The 17051-nt window shown below is 37.1% G+C and overlaps 1 long non-coding RNA gene across 1 annotated transcript in view; it reads right to left on the reverse strand.

Moving 5' to 3' along the window:
- Positions 1 to 17051, reverse strand: part of LOC116169766 — a 150117-nt gene that overhangs the window by 34179 nt on the left and 98887 nt on the right. Inside the window, exon 2 of the long non-coding RNA XR_004145065.1 lies at positions 15820 to 15929. This is a non-coding gene — a long non-coding RNA (uncharacterized LOC116169766). The remainder of the gene's footprint in view (positions 1 to 15819; positions 15930 to 17051) is intronic.

Genomic DNA, 17051 nt, shown 5'->3' on the forward strand with positions numbered 1-17051 from the left:
GGTAGAAATACAATCAAAGCTATTAACACTTATGCCACACCAGTGCTTACATACTCTTTTGGGATTATACGTTGGACAAATACAGATTTAGAACAAATACAGAGAAACACACGTACACTATTAACAAAACACCATATACATCACCCTCACTCCTCTACTATACGACTTTACCTTCCTCGTTCGGAAGGAGGTAGAGGACTTACAGATATAAAAATATTGCACCAAACACAAATACACAATTTACGACAATACTTTTATAACAAATCAGATACTTCAGTTTTACACAAAACAGTAACATATGCAGATAAATCTTACACACCACTTAACCTACACGAAACTAATATACTCCCACCTCCATCCAAACTACATACATCACAAATAACATACAGATATGGAACCAAAAGCCGTTACATGGACGATTTCCGCAAGAGGTTAGTCAGGATTGTGTTGATTCTATAGCAACGCACACTTGGTTGTCTGAATGTGATATCTTCCCGGAGACTGAGGGTTTCATGTTAGCAATACAAGACCAGGTCATTAATACACGCAACTATAAAAAACACATACATAAAGACAAAACAGTGACAAATGATTCTTGTCGACTCTGTTCACAAACATCAGAAACAATCCAACATATAATATCGGCATGCACACGACTTGCACAAACTGAATACAAACATCGACACGATCAGGTAGCTAAAATCATACATCAAAAATTAGCACTTAAACACAATCTCATAACAGATACGACACCATACTACAAATACACGCCACAGATCATACTTGAAAACAACACACACAAATTATATTGGGACAGGACACTACTCACAGACAAAACTATCCACAATAATAGACCAGATATTACACTTATAGATAAAACACAAAAATCCATTTGTATTATAGACATTGCCATACCCAACACTAACAACTTAACTAAAACACATGCAGAAAAACACCGCAAATACACCGATATAGCTATCGAGCTTAAGACGCAATGGAGAATGAAATCTACTGTTATAGTTCCCATTATTCTTAGTGCTACTGGAGTTATACCAAAGACAATACACCACAATTTACAACTATTAGGTTTAGACAAAAACACATACAAACATTTACAAAAAGCAGTCATTATCAACACATGCCATATTGTTCGTAAATTTCTAAACATAACACAAGATACTACATACACAAATGATCCACAACGTATACATGTAAACAACAGCACTCGCTCACAACACGGTACACAACATACTGTAATATCTCCACCTCTAACCCAAACAAACACACAAATACAACTTACCGAACAAACAAGTACAACAAATGATACAACATATACTACAATCAGAGATTCACCTCTGAAGCAAACCACATTATCACGACCCATTAGTATTCAACCCAAACGCAAAAGCCTAAACAGCACTTTAGACTCACACCACACAAACACAACTTCCTGAACAAACAAACGCAATAAATACAAGTAACGCAACATGCACTACAAAGACGCCCTCGCCCAATAAAGTTACACGGCCTAGCACAGCTAAAAAACTCAATACTCTTTCCTCTCAGAAACACACCTCGTTATCACAACCCACTCGTACTCAACGCAAACGCAGCAACCTTAACAGCACTAGAGGCTCACAAAATACCGTAATGTCTCCACCAATAATGCGAGCAACAACACAAACACAACCTCAAGAACAAAGAAACACCATAAATACAAGTAACGCAACATGCACTACAAAGACAGGTCCACCCAATAAAGTTACACGTCCTAGCACAGTTAAAAAACGCAATACTCCTTCTTCTCAGAAACAACCCACTCGTATACAACCCAAACGCAAAAACCTTGACAGCACTACTAGCTCACAAAATACTGCAATATCTCCACCAAAAACCCAAGCAACCACACAAATACAACGTCAAGAACAAAGAAACACCATAAATACAAGTAACGCAACATGCACTATAAAAACAGGTCCACCCAATAAAGTTACACGCCCTAGCACACTTAAAAAACACATAACTCCTTCTTCACAGAAACACACCACATTGTCACAACCCACTCGTATACAACCGAAGCGCAAAAACCTTAACAGCACCACAGGCTCACAAAATACTGCAATAGCTCCACCAAAAACCCAAACAACCTCACAAATACGACCTCAGGAACAAAGAAACACCATAAATACAATTAAAAAACACAAAACTCCTTCTTCACATAAACACACCACATTGTCACAACCCACTCGTATTCAACCCAAACGCAAAGCCAAAGAAACACTTACACAATAAACTCTATTTAATAAAATTACAGGAATTATTATAATGATATTTTTGTTTTGTTTTCTTCTTTCCTGATAGCGTTGACTATTGGGGCCATTAATAGCTATGTTGGTAAGTATGAATTACATACTATCCCTAGATTTCCAATGTGAGTGTGCGAATATTATTTTATTTTTTATTTTTCTTTAGAACCCTACATAACTTCACCAGACACAGACACTAATCGTTACTTGATTTTAATCCGTGCGATTAGTTAACCAGGCTAGACCTGAGTTCTCACAAGAAACACCGACCATAATAATAATAATAATGCATTTATTTTCACGTCATAACAACTTAGAAACAAAGGCTGAGAGTGTAATAAGGAGACAAATGCATATACCTAAGCTGTATTGTGAAAATCGCAGGGGATATTGGTTCAGTCGTTGCAAAATAAATGCAAGTACTGATCTACCACCAATTTCCTGAAAAAAATAAGTTANTTGGTAAGTACGAATTACATACTATCCCTAGATGTCCAATGTACGTGTGTGAATTTTTTTTTTTTAAGGACGCTACATAACTTCACCAGACACAGACACAGACACTAATCGTTACTTGATTTTAATCCGTGCGATTAGTTAACCAGGCTAGACCTGAGTTCTCACAAGAAACACCGATAATAATAATAATAACGCAAAAGCCTAAACAGCACTTTAGACTCACAACATGACACACAACAAACTGTAATATTTCCACCCTTAACTCAACCAACCACACAAAACCTGAAACCTGAACAAACAAACGCAATAAATACAAGTAACGCAACACGCACTACAAAGACGCCCTCACCCACACGGCCTAGCACAGCTAAAAAACACAATACTCTTTCTTCTCAGAAACACACCACGTTATCACAAACACAACTCACTCGTACTCAACCCAAACGCAACAACCTTAACAGCACTACAGGCTCACAAAATACTGTAATGTCTCCACCAATAACCCATGCAACAACAGAAATACAACTTCAAGAACAAAGAAACGCCATAAATACAAGTAACGCAACATGCACTACAAAGACAGGTCCATCCAATAAAGTTACACGCCCTAGCACATTTAAAAAAACACAAAACTCCTTCTTTACAGAAACACACCACATTATCACAACCCACTCGTATTCAACCGCAACGCAAAAACCTTAACAGAACTACAGGCTCACAACATACTATAATATCTCCACCAAAAACCCAAGCAACCTCACAAATACAACCTCAAGAACAAAGAAACACCATAAATACAATTAAAAAACACAAAACTCCTTCTTCACAGAAACACACCACGTTATCACAACCCACTCGTATTCAACCCAAACGCAAAGCCAAAGAAACACTTACACAATAAACTCCATTTAATAAAATTACAGGAATTATTATAATGATTTGTTTTGTTTTCTTCTTTCCTGATAGCGTTGGCTATTGTGCCCATCAATAGGGTACGAATTACATACTAGGCCTAAAATGTTGTACGATTACAAATTTGTCTCACAAGATTGATAAAACTTACAAGATGTTATAAATGTTAATAATATTGGTACAAGTTAAAAAATTAATCGACCTTGACGGGGACGAAGAATTGAGCAAGTTTTAAAGATCGGGAGTCCTGAAGGGAATCTTTAAAACTTGCTCAATTCTTCGTCCCCGTCAGGGTCGATTAATTTTTTAACTTGTATTATTAATATTTATAACATCTTGTAAGTTTTATCACTCTTGTGAGACAAATTTGTAATCGTACAACATTTTAGGCCTGATGATGGCTTGTTAGCCGAAACATGTCGCATTACAATTAAAGATTATTCCAAGTGTATGGGGAAGGTTTTGTGTTCACTTCCTAATAATTATCATACAACCCCATTTCGAGTTCAACAGAGATTGGACACCAAAATTAAAATAGTCATCATTTAATTCTTAATTAGGAAATTAGGAATTAGGATATTAGCTATTGCTCAGCTGAATTTGCAGTCACATCAAATTGTTTGGAGAACTTTTAACAACACGATTATCGGCCTTGGGCAATTTATATTTCTCAATCGCTGTAAAGAGAAAAAAGACCTAATCGCAAAATGTCAACATCCAAAATGGCGTCCATAAGAAAAGATAAAGTTGGTACGTACGGTTTTCTCCGTCATCTTGAAAATAATTTAAAACGGGTGCCATACTCGAATTCTCCACAAAAAGTGCCTGAATAATGGTTTTTGGTTAGAAATTGGTTTTATCATGAAAAATTTAGATAAAAACTAAAATCAGAAATTTTTTTGTGATATTTTCAAAACTATTATGATATTTTTAATTTCTTTTCAGATTATTATTTAGCACGAAAATTCGCAACTTAGCTCTCATTTAATCAACTTTCTATCTCTTACGCCTTTACGGTAAGGGAGCTCATCGAAAAATGGACACTCTGTATAGTATAGGTATATTTTAATTTTTCGGTTCGTGCAGTCTCAAGTGGTCGAAAACAGAATTTTTCAAAACAAAACGATATAAGCTATTTAGTAGATGTGGAAAATTCAACTAGATAGTGTAAGTGGTAACGTCATAACGTCAAATTTAATCCTTTCACATTGCACGAACGAAGACTATCGACGTTTGTTTTTAAATATTTTTATTCTTTGCCTGTCCAATGGCAATAAAATATTTAGTAATGTAAATATAAAAAATCATTTCATTTTTTTTGCTCCGCTGTTGATTTTTTTAGTTGACTTATTTTTTCAATTTTTAAAGTAAATTTTCTAAAAGATACAATAGCGTAAGAAAAAACACAAAACAATTTGATGGCGCCTAATGGCGCCCAGATGTCTGAGATACTCGCTACAATATCGCCGTTTAACACGACCCTTCTTAGTTTTTAAGTTGAAGTTTCGTTTATTACATATTCCGTATGTGCGCTCTGGTTAATTCAGAGGTTACCACAAAATAAGTAAGTGCCAAATTTAGCAAATTTTGAGTGGCACTGGTCAATTTATTTAAGTTCCCTAAAATCTCATCTAAAATTTCTATCATTACCTATACGTATCTATTCTCTTAAAAGAATCACTTTGTAGATAGTAATGCAATTTTTAGCGCATTTCCACAAAAATTAAAAAAAATGCGATATTGTGTATTGTCCATCTGTCCGTTCGTCTGCTCGTTCGTTGAGACGCAACTAGTTCTTTATCTTAAGAGCTATTGTTCTACTTTTTTCGCTATTTGGTTCGTCATGGTGTCGAGGCTTGCACCAAGGAAGGAATTTTTTCTGCGTTTATTGCTAAAAAAGTTATTGTAAAAAAACCAACAAACCGTTTTTACATGTTCCATAATTTACACTTTTGCCGTTTATTAACGATCCTAGAGATCGTTTATAATTTTGTATTGCTGTCTGTCGTCTGTCTGTTGGTCTGTCCGTCTGAACCTTTGTCTGTCTGTCCCTCTATCTGTCCGTGTGAACGATAACTTTGTTTAGAAATGTCCGATCGCTTTGACATCTCCGTTAGTTATGGCCTGAATTGCATGAAATTCAATATGGGCATAGCTTTAGCCATATAATACGCAATGCCAAAAGTTGAGTCGAATCGATTCACAGTGGCCTTTTCGCATCTCGACCATTTATAAACTGAATTGCAAACTTTTTTATTTATAAAAGTATTTGAATGAAATTTGATGCATAGGCACTTGGAACAAAGGAAAATCTAACGTTAGTTTCAAAATTTAGATTTGCGCATGCGCAGTTCCAACTTTCTTATTTAGAAAAGCTTTGAAATGAAATTCTTCTTCTAAACTGAAATTGAAGTAGCACGTTAAAAATGGATTGCACATGTTGAACGCTTTCTTTCATATTTGTGACCGGATTTTTACGATTTTAACAGAAGTTGCATCTTACAAATGGGAAATGAATGCAAGTGGAAATGCGCTTTCTGTAAATCGTTTACGATTACTTTTTAACTTGTTTTACATGCGTTTTTAGATTGTGTACATCTAAATATGATGGTAAACTATTACTTCCAAACCAATTAAAAATAAATGTTTACAATACTTCTGGGTAACGTTAAAGATAGAGCGGTTTCATTTCAGGTGCAGTATTTATAAAAATTACCTACACGTGTTTCAAACGGCTTCCCATTTCTGAAGTAGGTACCAAACATGATAAGTCGATGTAGTAAATGCAGACCCTTGAGCGAAACTAGACACAACCAGAATAGCATGAACTTGACGCCTAAAACTAATTTTTCGACACTTTCGAGATTATTAGTTGCCAAACCTTCTTTGACACCTGATCAAAGTGAAATATTTAAAAATAATTTGACAATGATTTAGAGATCTAACGTGAAATATGAGTAACTACCGCCCCGTTATTATTAGCGTGTCAAATTTGTACATCCTAAACCAAATCTTAAAATACCCAAATCATCTGCAGCGCGATGTACGGATGTTCCCAACGGAATTTTAAGGTGTCTTCATGCATGGATTCAATGCGGAAGGTCCCTTTCATGAATCTGTGTATTTGTTGTCATAATGTCAAAGCACCCTCTAACATACGGGCGAAGCTTTTTCTTAAAACAAAGGTTCTAAAAATAGTCGAAGTTTCTACCTTTCATCACCTAACGAACCCGTCAATTGGATTTTAAAAATATCTCGTAAAATATCCTTTTAATTAAAAATAAATTAATATTAATAGTCCCCATGATACTTCAATATTTTGTAAATATAGCTCTATTTATACGAGTCAAATAATTCACGGACACGAGACACCGAAAACGTTTTATGTAGGTAAAAAAAGCTCAACAAGAAATATCGCCCTGTACTGCTGCAGTTCGTTGGTCTCCTGAAGTATGTATTAAAAAAATTGTAGTTTAAAGTATAACGATGCTCATTAAGTAAATTTCTAACGTTTCTATGAATAAAAACTTTGATACAATAAGAAATATTTCTAATGAGAGGTGGAGGTGGAGTGGAGTAGCTCTCCCTGTATAAAACCATTGAATAATAAATATTATTCAATGATAAAACTGAGAAGATGCCAAGGAAAGTAACAATGAACTAAGGAAATACTGATATATCTTTCCTGAACGACAATCAATATCACTTCAATAAACTAAATTCAATTCCCCCCCCCCCCCCTCCTCAAAACAAAAATATGCCCCATATATCAAAACTGACCTTAAACCCTAATGCATATGAAACTATGAAACTAATCCCCACAAAAAAGTACGTATGAAAGACAATTTTTCTGGTGGTTTTGAATGCGAAAGTTAACGTTCAGGTAAAAGAAATACAATCAGTTCGTGATCAACCTCTTAAGTGGCGCTGCAGCGTACTGAAAATACCTATGATATATGTACAAATTATACAAGGTTGACGTAAAATATATTAATTGGCAACGTAAAAAGAAAGTAGAGTTTCAACTACCCGCCATAAAGAATTTCAGTTCGAATGGTAATTATTTTTAAACATGTTTAATGTGCACAATCTTCCTTTTGGTTTACTTCATAATCTGGCCGTAAAATATTTGCAGACGTCCAGGCACTAAAGGTGTTATAAATTATCTTTTAATCTTCAATAAATTAATTTCATCTTGCTATAACTCGTTGTAAATGAATGTTATTACCGGATTTTGCGTATAAGTAAGTATGGCAACAGCAGTCCGAAGAAATTAAAAGTAATTAGCAACGGACGGCAATTATCTACGCCACAACACAAATACGAAGCGATAAAGAATGACTGACCGGAAAAAATGAGGATGATTATTTGATTTGACAGCTTTTCAGGTAATCAGATTTCGGTTAAAGTACCTATATGCTACCGTAATTATGCAAGACTGGTTGGTAGTTTCTACCTATCCAAATGGGTAGAAAATACTGGTAAAAATGTAGCGAAACAAGTGTACAAAATTGACAAACCTTCAATAAGCATAAGTGTAACTTAGTAGGTAGATAACATCAGAAACTTGTAATGAGAGCAAAGTTTACATTTTTCATTCAAAACTAATCACTTGGGCCCAATTTTATACAAATAGCAAACTGGTCTGTTGTGAAAAGTTGAAAAAATATGCGGTTCATAAGAAACAAGAAAGCAGTAGCCTGTAGCTTCCACATCTAGCGTCTTATGGAAATTCTGATAAGATTCCGATTCTACGAACCAAAGTGCCCATAGAAGGTGCCAACGGGAACCATCCATTTTCGACCGTTTAAAGCTAGAAGAAAGTGAAAACGAAATTTGACATTTTCATTTTTTCGGTGATATCTCAGTTAATTTCAAAGGCTCTAAAACAGGTGGATAGGTGGTTCTGTAGCTATCGCCTTTCTGTTAACCCGGAAAAGGTCGAGGTTGTTCCACTTACGAATAGAAGGAGAGCGGACCTCCTCAAGGACTTCAACTGAGTCTGACGTGGCGTGTAGAAGGGTTTCTGGCTGTACATGGGACTTCAATCCTCGACTGATGTATTGGCTTTAGACTGTTGATATGCCAATAATGCTGGACGGTACACTGGTGGCGTGCCATGCGCCGAGCAACCTACAGGAAGCAGCTAGGTAAGGTACAGAGACTCGTTGGAGCCAATTTTGGCCACGGAGGCACTTCTGGGACTAGAGCTTTTACACTTAGCTGTGGAGGCAGAGGCTCGGAAGGTTTCCATACTACTAAACGATTGGGACGAGTGGAAGGATCGGGGCAGCCTTGGTTACTCGCAAGACGGGATGTGATCCGGGCTGCCTTACTAAGACCAAAGAGTTATAAAGTCACTCTCCTGGACAGAGAGCAGTCCCTAAACTCAGGTCGCCCGTTCCTCAAACCTGAGGGGCTCGTGTAGTTTACAGACGGGTTCCTAATAGAAAGAGAAAAGGACATGAGTGTATATAATGATCGACGGGAACTGACATCGGCTTCTCCCTTGATCAGTGTAGCACCGTATCTCAGGCAGAGATGTTAGCAATCATGACCTGCACCCGGGAGAACCTCCGTAGAGGTTACCGTTATGTAAGCCAGTTTTTCTAAGAGAACAGTATTGGTGTTATACGGCTTCTATGCCCATAAATTCTCATGATCATAGGTCATGCTTGTACAGAATTCGGACATGTGACAAAAGAAATAACCGCGAAAAAACTTACGTTTCGAGGGTGTATTCTAGTTCTAATTTGCTCCCATCAAGGGTATACACCCACTGGGGGCATAATTTAAGAACATAACTTAATTAAAATTTAGATTGTCGCAATTATGCATTACGGTTATGTTAATTACTTTGTCTTACTTAAAATCCATTATTTGCGAAATTGTGTTTCCAACTAATGTTAATTATTATTAATTAAAATTAAGTAGCGCGAAATTGTGCGTCCACGTTGTTGGGTGCAGATTTCAGTTGAAATGCGGGCATAATATTAGACCTTTCACTTACCACCTGGTTCTTTTTAGATAACCCAGGAAAACGGTACGGGTTCTTGGTGAAGGAAACTTCGAATTCTATCTCTCTGACGTGTCACTCGAAACAGCAGAGGGTGAGACGCTGAACCCTAGCGAACGTGGTCGCATCAATTCATTACTGAATGAATATGCGGATGTATTTTCTGAACCCATATGATTAAACCTGAGAAAATGAAAATTTTAGAAGAAGAGCAATGCATGCTTGCAGCAGACATCATAGAGCTATGAGAATCTCCTATTGTTGCACCCGTGGTTTTGGTTCCAAAAAAAAAACGGTTCCTATCGAATGTGTCCATTACCGGAAAACGAACGTAGTTAGGATCCTGGATCGTTATCCGTTACCGCGCATCGACGAGCTGTTGCAAATCGCCCAAGAGAACCAAATATATAACTACGCTAGACTTGCCGACTTACGGTCCCATTATTGGTAGGTTCCGGTCAAGAATGCCGTTTGGGTTGAGGAACTCACCTTCAACTTTTCAACTGTTTATAGATCGTCAGCGGTCGGGATTAAATAAAGGACATTCTAATCTGCACGATATTATGATTTTATCGTCAACAATCTAGCGGACCTCCGTCTTGTGTGATCTTACACGAAAAAACGCTCCGGGGCAGTCAGAGAAGCAAAGGCTTTTAAAGAACTAACTTGCGCTCCTATATTGATACAGGCGAGGCGGTAAAAACCGATGCAAGTTCCTATGCTATCGGAGCTGTTTATTCCAGAGAGAGTCACCAAATGAAAAACCTATCGAGTATGCGGGTAGGCTACTCACCACTGCAGAACAGAATTATAGTACCTTTAGTAGAGAACTTCGGACTCCGGATGATGTTCAACGTGACCTCCGAGGAATTATAGCGAAGGCGACCACATCATGCCTTATTTGAAGGTTTTTTTCCAAAGTTTTAGCGTGCATTCGAGATGATGTCTCCCTAGAACATATCGTTCCAAACTCGCCACGGATAAGAGATCCAAATTACCAGATCGAAGAGAAAGTCCTTTTAAAATCGCATACACTCGGTAACCCCAAACGAGACGGGCCGTACGTGATTGTGTAACGAGTATCCTCTTCCACGTTCGAATAAAGACACCGGAGCACCCCAGCACTCGTTTCGTCGAGAACCCCAAACACTCCGATACGACACTCATTAGACCCCTTCCTAATACCAAAATAATTCAATTTGTACTATGCGATCAAAAATGAGTTGCTGTCGAGTCGTCTTTGAAATTTTTGTTTACGTGGAAAATCGTCTTTAACCTGAACTTCCAAAGGCGACTCGACAGCAACTCATTTTTGATCGCCCGTTAGAAAGAAAATTATTAAAAACGCATTCGTTTTAAACTCAAAATACAACGTAAGATAGGGGAAGGTGAGTGGAGGTGAGGGAAGTTGGAAACACTTTGGTAGCAGGATCATCCAATCCCCATGCTTATGCTACTATCATCCTGCCTCATCCTTTTTCAAATTTCAAGTTAGCAGCACCATCCGTTCGAGAGATACCTATGAATTTTACAAGTTTTGTTTCCAACTCCCTTTTCAGTAACAATTTGTAGGCACAGTCCCCCAAACATAATCCTTATTGTGCTGCTATGGGTCCACATAGTCCTGCTTCAAGTCTCAGGTCAGCAGCATCGCCCGTTCGAGAGATTTGATTTTTTTTAATTTTTCTTTGCGATTTCCTTCTTAGCAACATATTGTAAGCAAATTCGTTTGAAGCTAATATTTTAGAGTTTAGACCAACAGCACCATCTCTTAGAGAAAGGTTACGGAAGTGGAACGGTTAAAAAAATATTACGTTTACTGCTAGGGCCATATTCAACAGTTTTTTGAATCTTGTGTTAAAGCCGATGTCCGAAGGCGACTTCGGCACAAACTTAGGGATAGTAAATGTCTGATGGAATAAGTAAAATTTTTTATTAATTTATTTGCCTTTATTTTTGAGTGGGCGAGGTTTCAGCCAAGGTTGCTCTACCAACCCAACCCACTATACATTCCCGATCCCGGATTCGAACCAGGCATCACAGTCCAGTTTCAACTGAACTGCGCCACATGGGCCGGCTTTTCTACTCTGCCTAGGTTTGTGCCGAACCCACCTTCGGCTTTCGGCTTTAACACAAAATTGAAAAAACTGTTGAATATGACCCTAGCAGTAACCGTAATTTTTTTAACCGTTTCACTTCGGTAACCATTCGCCGCTGGTCTAAAATATGAAGCAGGATGATGCGGGTACATAGCGTTGGTAGATAAGCTTAAAACGATCCTGCTTCTAATGTGTTGCTAAAAAGGAAATCGCAAAAGAAAATTTAAAAAATCATCAACGGGCGCTGCTACTGACCTGAGACTTGAAGCAGGATGATACTGACACTGACATAACACCATAATCAGGCTAATGTTTGTGGGATCCTGCTTCCAAAGTGTTGCTGAGAAACAAGTTGGCAACAAAACTTCAACAAGTATAAATTATTGTGCACAACTCTTGATCCGATAAAGCGCATTTTTTTAACCGAAATAGCTTTTGTTTTGACATCACCAATGGATATATTTCTTGCAGTCGACAATCCGTTCTTGAGGTATAAGGGAATATACCCGGATCACGATAAGCCCGTACTTTGATAAGAGGACAGAAAGTAACGTAAGTAAGTAAAAGTTATGCACGTTTTACTTTCAAAAACAGCATCTCAGGAAATAATTCGTGGGGGAGCCCCCCTTTTAGACAGCGAAATTTGATGGCCGCCTGGCACACTTTCAAGGTATAGGCTACCTACTTCAAATTCCAGGACCATTCTTCCCCTAGAAGTAGTTCGAAATGGCAGAAATGGGTCCGGACGGACGGACAAAACGCAAACAATAGCACATTTCTTTACTTCCTAAAATGCGCTAAAAATTCATATCACTCGAACGAGTGGTGCTGCTCACCTAAAATTTGAAGTAGGATGAGACAGGATGATAGCATCATAAGCAGGATGGGACTTGGATGATCCTGCTACTAAAGTGTTGCGAACTTCCCTCACATGGTGAGTGGTATATTAATCAATGAATTGAGACAGTAGGTACTCTCATCTATTTTGAATATGGATGATTCCATTTATATTATTTTTGATATTACCTCAAAAAGCAATTGATTTTGACCCAAACACCTAAAAAGGTAATCATCAGGCGTCAATTGAAAGATTAACAAATTGTCACATGATCAACGACCTGTGTAATTTATTCACATGGAATACAGTATGTCTTAGATAAATTAAACAACATATTTATGTAACCAGCCAACTCATTAAAGGGTGATATTTTTTAAGGAAATATACACTTCTTGGGTTTACTTACTTTTGGAATATCTCTGTTATCTCAAACAGCAATTAAAGCAAAAGCATTTCAATAATAACAAACATGTTTTAAGGTTTAAATGTATGTAGGTACTATAAACACAATAATTTTTCCCCGTTTTTTAAAATCAAATGCTATCTCGTCTTCTTCGATTATATTGTTAAATCAACGAAATCGATTATTATCAGAGGTTAGTGTGAGATATAGTGGCTTTATAGAGACAGTGGTGAAAATAGGAGCCCAGCCGCCATGTTGCATCGAAAATGCAAAATACCACCGGCGGTGGTGTTACGTCTATTTTAAACGTTTTATCATTGATATTACACACTAAGTCAAACTAGAGACGCTTGTTTAAGTCCGTACAGGAACTTATTCAGTTTGTCCACAAATTCTCCTTTGATCAAACCGTCTGCCTGGCAGACCAAGGTCAGCAGAACACAATCAAACACATTGCATAATTAGGTGCTAATTATGTGCCCTATTCCCGAATTATGTGCTCCTTTTTTTTTTAAAATATTACATGTTCTGCCAGGTTCATATGAACTCAGCAGAGCACTACCTCAAAAAACCAAGAAAATGAAAAGTGAACTAACTATAATTAGGTGCTAATTAAGTGCCCGGGTACGTTACGCTAATAAGCCTCCCAGGTATGATCATGAAATTGATAGAAATGGATAGAGGACACCTTAATAACACGTTTAGAATAAAAAAATTTGCGGAAGAGGGCCTAAATTTTCCACAATCTTAATTAAAAGTTCACCTCATTTTCTGGAAATCTGGTGTTATTTTACGTATATTTTGTAATTCTTAAGTTGGTGAAACTGAAAAATTTTATGTGATAGCTCTTGTTCCACTAATAAACAAAGGTGACAGTAAATTTTTGTAGGAGGTTATGTTAACTTCTTCGTCTACTAAAATGAAATATGCTGGATTTAACGTGTATATTAATAGAATGTAATAAAAGTAGTACAACAGGTATAATATACAATACAATTTTAGGTTTTGTTCGACTTAAACACCAAATAAGCGACACTTCCATGTGACTGACATTTTAATAACACCACTTTTTGAAGCTTATACAGTCTAAACTTGAATGCATTAGGGAAGAAGGATGTCGTAGGGAAGGTTGCATGTGGCAACAATTTCTTGGTATCGATCACCGAGAGGGGAAACCCGGGCACTTCCTGCATGTTTCATATGAATCGCCGCTTAGCATCCACCGCCTAATACGGTCGAGAGGGGAAGGAACATCTCTCGCATTTTCCATGAATCGCTGCTTAGCAATGTAGGATGTAGAGAACTACTTACTGCTATTATGGTATAATTAAAAACACATGTATAAAGTTGTATACCATTGTTTAAAGTTAATTAAATCGTGGAAAAATAACATAACCTCTTAAGAAACTAACTAAAGTTGGCACTCAGGAATGTTAAGAACACTAGTACCAACTGAAAAACAATCATGAAATTTGGAGTAATATAACCTCACTTACGACGAAATGAAGTGAACTTTGAATTAAGATTGTGAAAAATGTAAGGCTTCTTCCGCAAATTTTTTAACTGATAACGTGTAATTAAGGTGTCCTCTATCCATTTCTATCAATTTCATGATCATACCTGGGGGGCTTATTAGCGCAACGTAACCTAAGTGCCCTATTCCCGAATTAAATGCTGCTTTTTTTAAATTATGACATGTTCTGCCAGGTCCCTATGAACTCAGCAGAGCACTACCTTAAAAACTCAAGAAAATGAAAAGTGAACTAACTATAATTAGGTGCTAATTAAGTGTCCTATTCCCGAATTAAATGCTTCTTTTTTTTTAAATTCTGAACCTGGCAGAACATGTAATAATTTAAAAAAAAAGGAGCATTTAATTCGGGGATAGGGCACTTAATTAGCACCTAATTATAGTTAGTTCACGTTTCATTTTCTTGGTTTTTTGAGGTAGTGCTCTGATGAGTTTATATGCACCTGACAGAACATGTCATAATTTAAAAAAAGCAGCATTTAATTCTCAAATATGCCATCGTGGCCATACTGTCACATACATCAGGTTCCTCTATAGCTTTCGCTGCATTCGTTCCAGCTACTTTTCGTCGAAACACAAATTTTTCATCGTCTGCGATTTTACTGATTTGTAAACTAACTAACCTATTTTCTCTAAACTGGCTACTTTATCCCATAGATATTCCAACAACACCTTAATTGATCTAATTTTAAGTATTTCAACACAGATCTCAAATTATTCGTCCAATAAGCACACAATAACCATATACATGTAGTAGAAACACAGCTTTAATAGTAAGTAAGCTGCGAAACTCGATGCAACATGGCCGCCGATCTCAACAACCAATCAGAAATTAGACACTCTATTGTCGCCACTGTTCCTAGAAAGCCACGGTAGTGTGAGGTTGGTTGCCTCCTACTGCTCTCGTAATATCTTTGACTGAAGACGAAAAGTTTACATGTGTCGAAATGTGCAAGCAAAGTTTAGGTGCAGGAGGGGGTAGCTTCACGATGGTGCCTTTTTTTTGTTTTTCATAAAAATGTAATATCTATTATCTTGATCACTAGTCAATGGTCTCAAACGTGAAACCCTGCAGTAAACAATAATTCCCGCTGTACGGTAAAATTATATCCTGCCTTAAGATGCTCGCACCCTACAATGCAAAGACCCTCATGCACATCGAGTTATTTGTCGAGTCTGTTACGCTTCAATGCGCTAACTCATACGGGTCGTGTCGGAGCACCGAAAAATGTAACAACTGGCAATATTTACCTACCTTATCGAATTATTATTATTTGGTGGCGGCATAGGAGTTGGAATTCGAGGTGGTAACACAGGCACCGCAGTCTTCTTCCTGCCGACGGGCCTGCCGAATTCCATCTTGTCCTGCATCAGAAGAAAAAGAGTCGTTAATTCGAGGAACATACTATAGGCCCAAAATGTAAATATTTGCCGTATTCAGCGCGTTTAAATAAAATAAACATCGCGTAAATAAAGTAAATAAATTAGTTTTGTTTGTAGTGGATGATTTACAGGATTTTATGCAAATGAGTTTGATGAATATTACCGAACGCATTGGTTTAATCAGATTGAGTCAACAGAGGGATTTAAGATGTATGCGTCATACGCCGAAAAAGGGGAAATGGTTTAATAATTCTGGAATTGCCGATAGTTTCTTGACTACCATTAAATGTTCGAAGTTATGTCTGAAACTTTCTTGTCTACTAAAACAGAAGACGAAAACTGACATTTCTCAGAAGTTGCGTTCGAGCGAAAAGAAATATGAACTCGTACTACAAATAAAGAAACATGCTACAGTGGGAATTGTACAAATAAACCTAAACCTTTGTATACTCTTTAAACTTGGATAGCTAACAATATGTCTTCGTGTTGGTATATAAGTTCTCTTTACCGCGAGGATTTTAATGAAGATTATGTATGGTGTGATGACAAGCGTATCTTTCAAGAACTCCGCAATATTTTTTCTACTTTCACATAAACAAAGCGAGAAGTCTGGGTTGTTGAAACGGTGGTGGTATCTATAAATACAAAACGTCAACGAAATTGGTTGTAAAAAGATGCCGTTAAGTGAATTCGGATGGTGAAAATAAAATCGCGGAAACTCCCTGCAGTATAAATTGTATCGTTGACGTAAGAATTATTGCCGTCAAGATCATTATTCATTCGTAGTTTGACAACACAACAAACAAAAACTAGGAGTATTTTGTCGCAAGCGATGAGTGCTCGCAGAATGATTTTAAATGTACCGACCCCAAAAACAAATTAAACTGAACGCATAAATTATATTGATTAATGAATTAATATTTGATTCGACTGCAGAACAGTACATTCAGGGCAAACCTATATCGTTTGTATCTGTTGTGAATGTTGTGATGGATCTCATTCGAGAAGGGTGGATAAATAAAGTATCTGAAAGGGAAAACAATTTTAGCCTCTAGCTAGACGTAATTCTAGTACCTTACACGTTTTCCAGTAAATATGTGGGCG

Source organism: Photinus pyralis, unplaced genomic scaffold (genome assembly GCF_008802855.1).
Source record: "Photinus pyralis isolate 1611_PpyrPB1 unplaced genomic scaffold, Ppyr1.3 Ppyr1.4_LG4, whole genome shotgun sequence".
NCBI lineage: Eukaryota > Metazoa > Arthropoda > Insecta > Coleoptera > Lampyridae > Photinus > Photinus pyralis.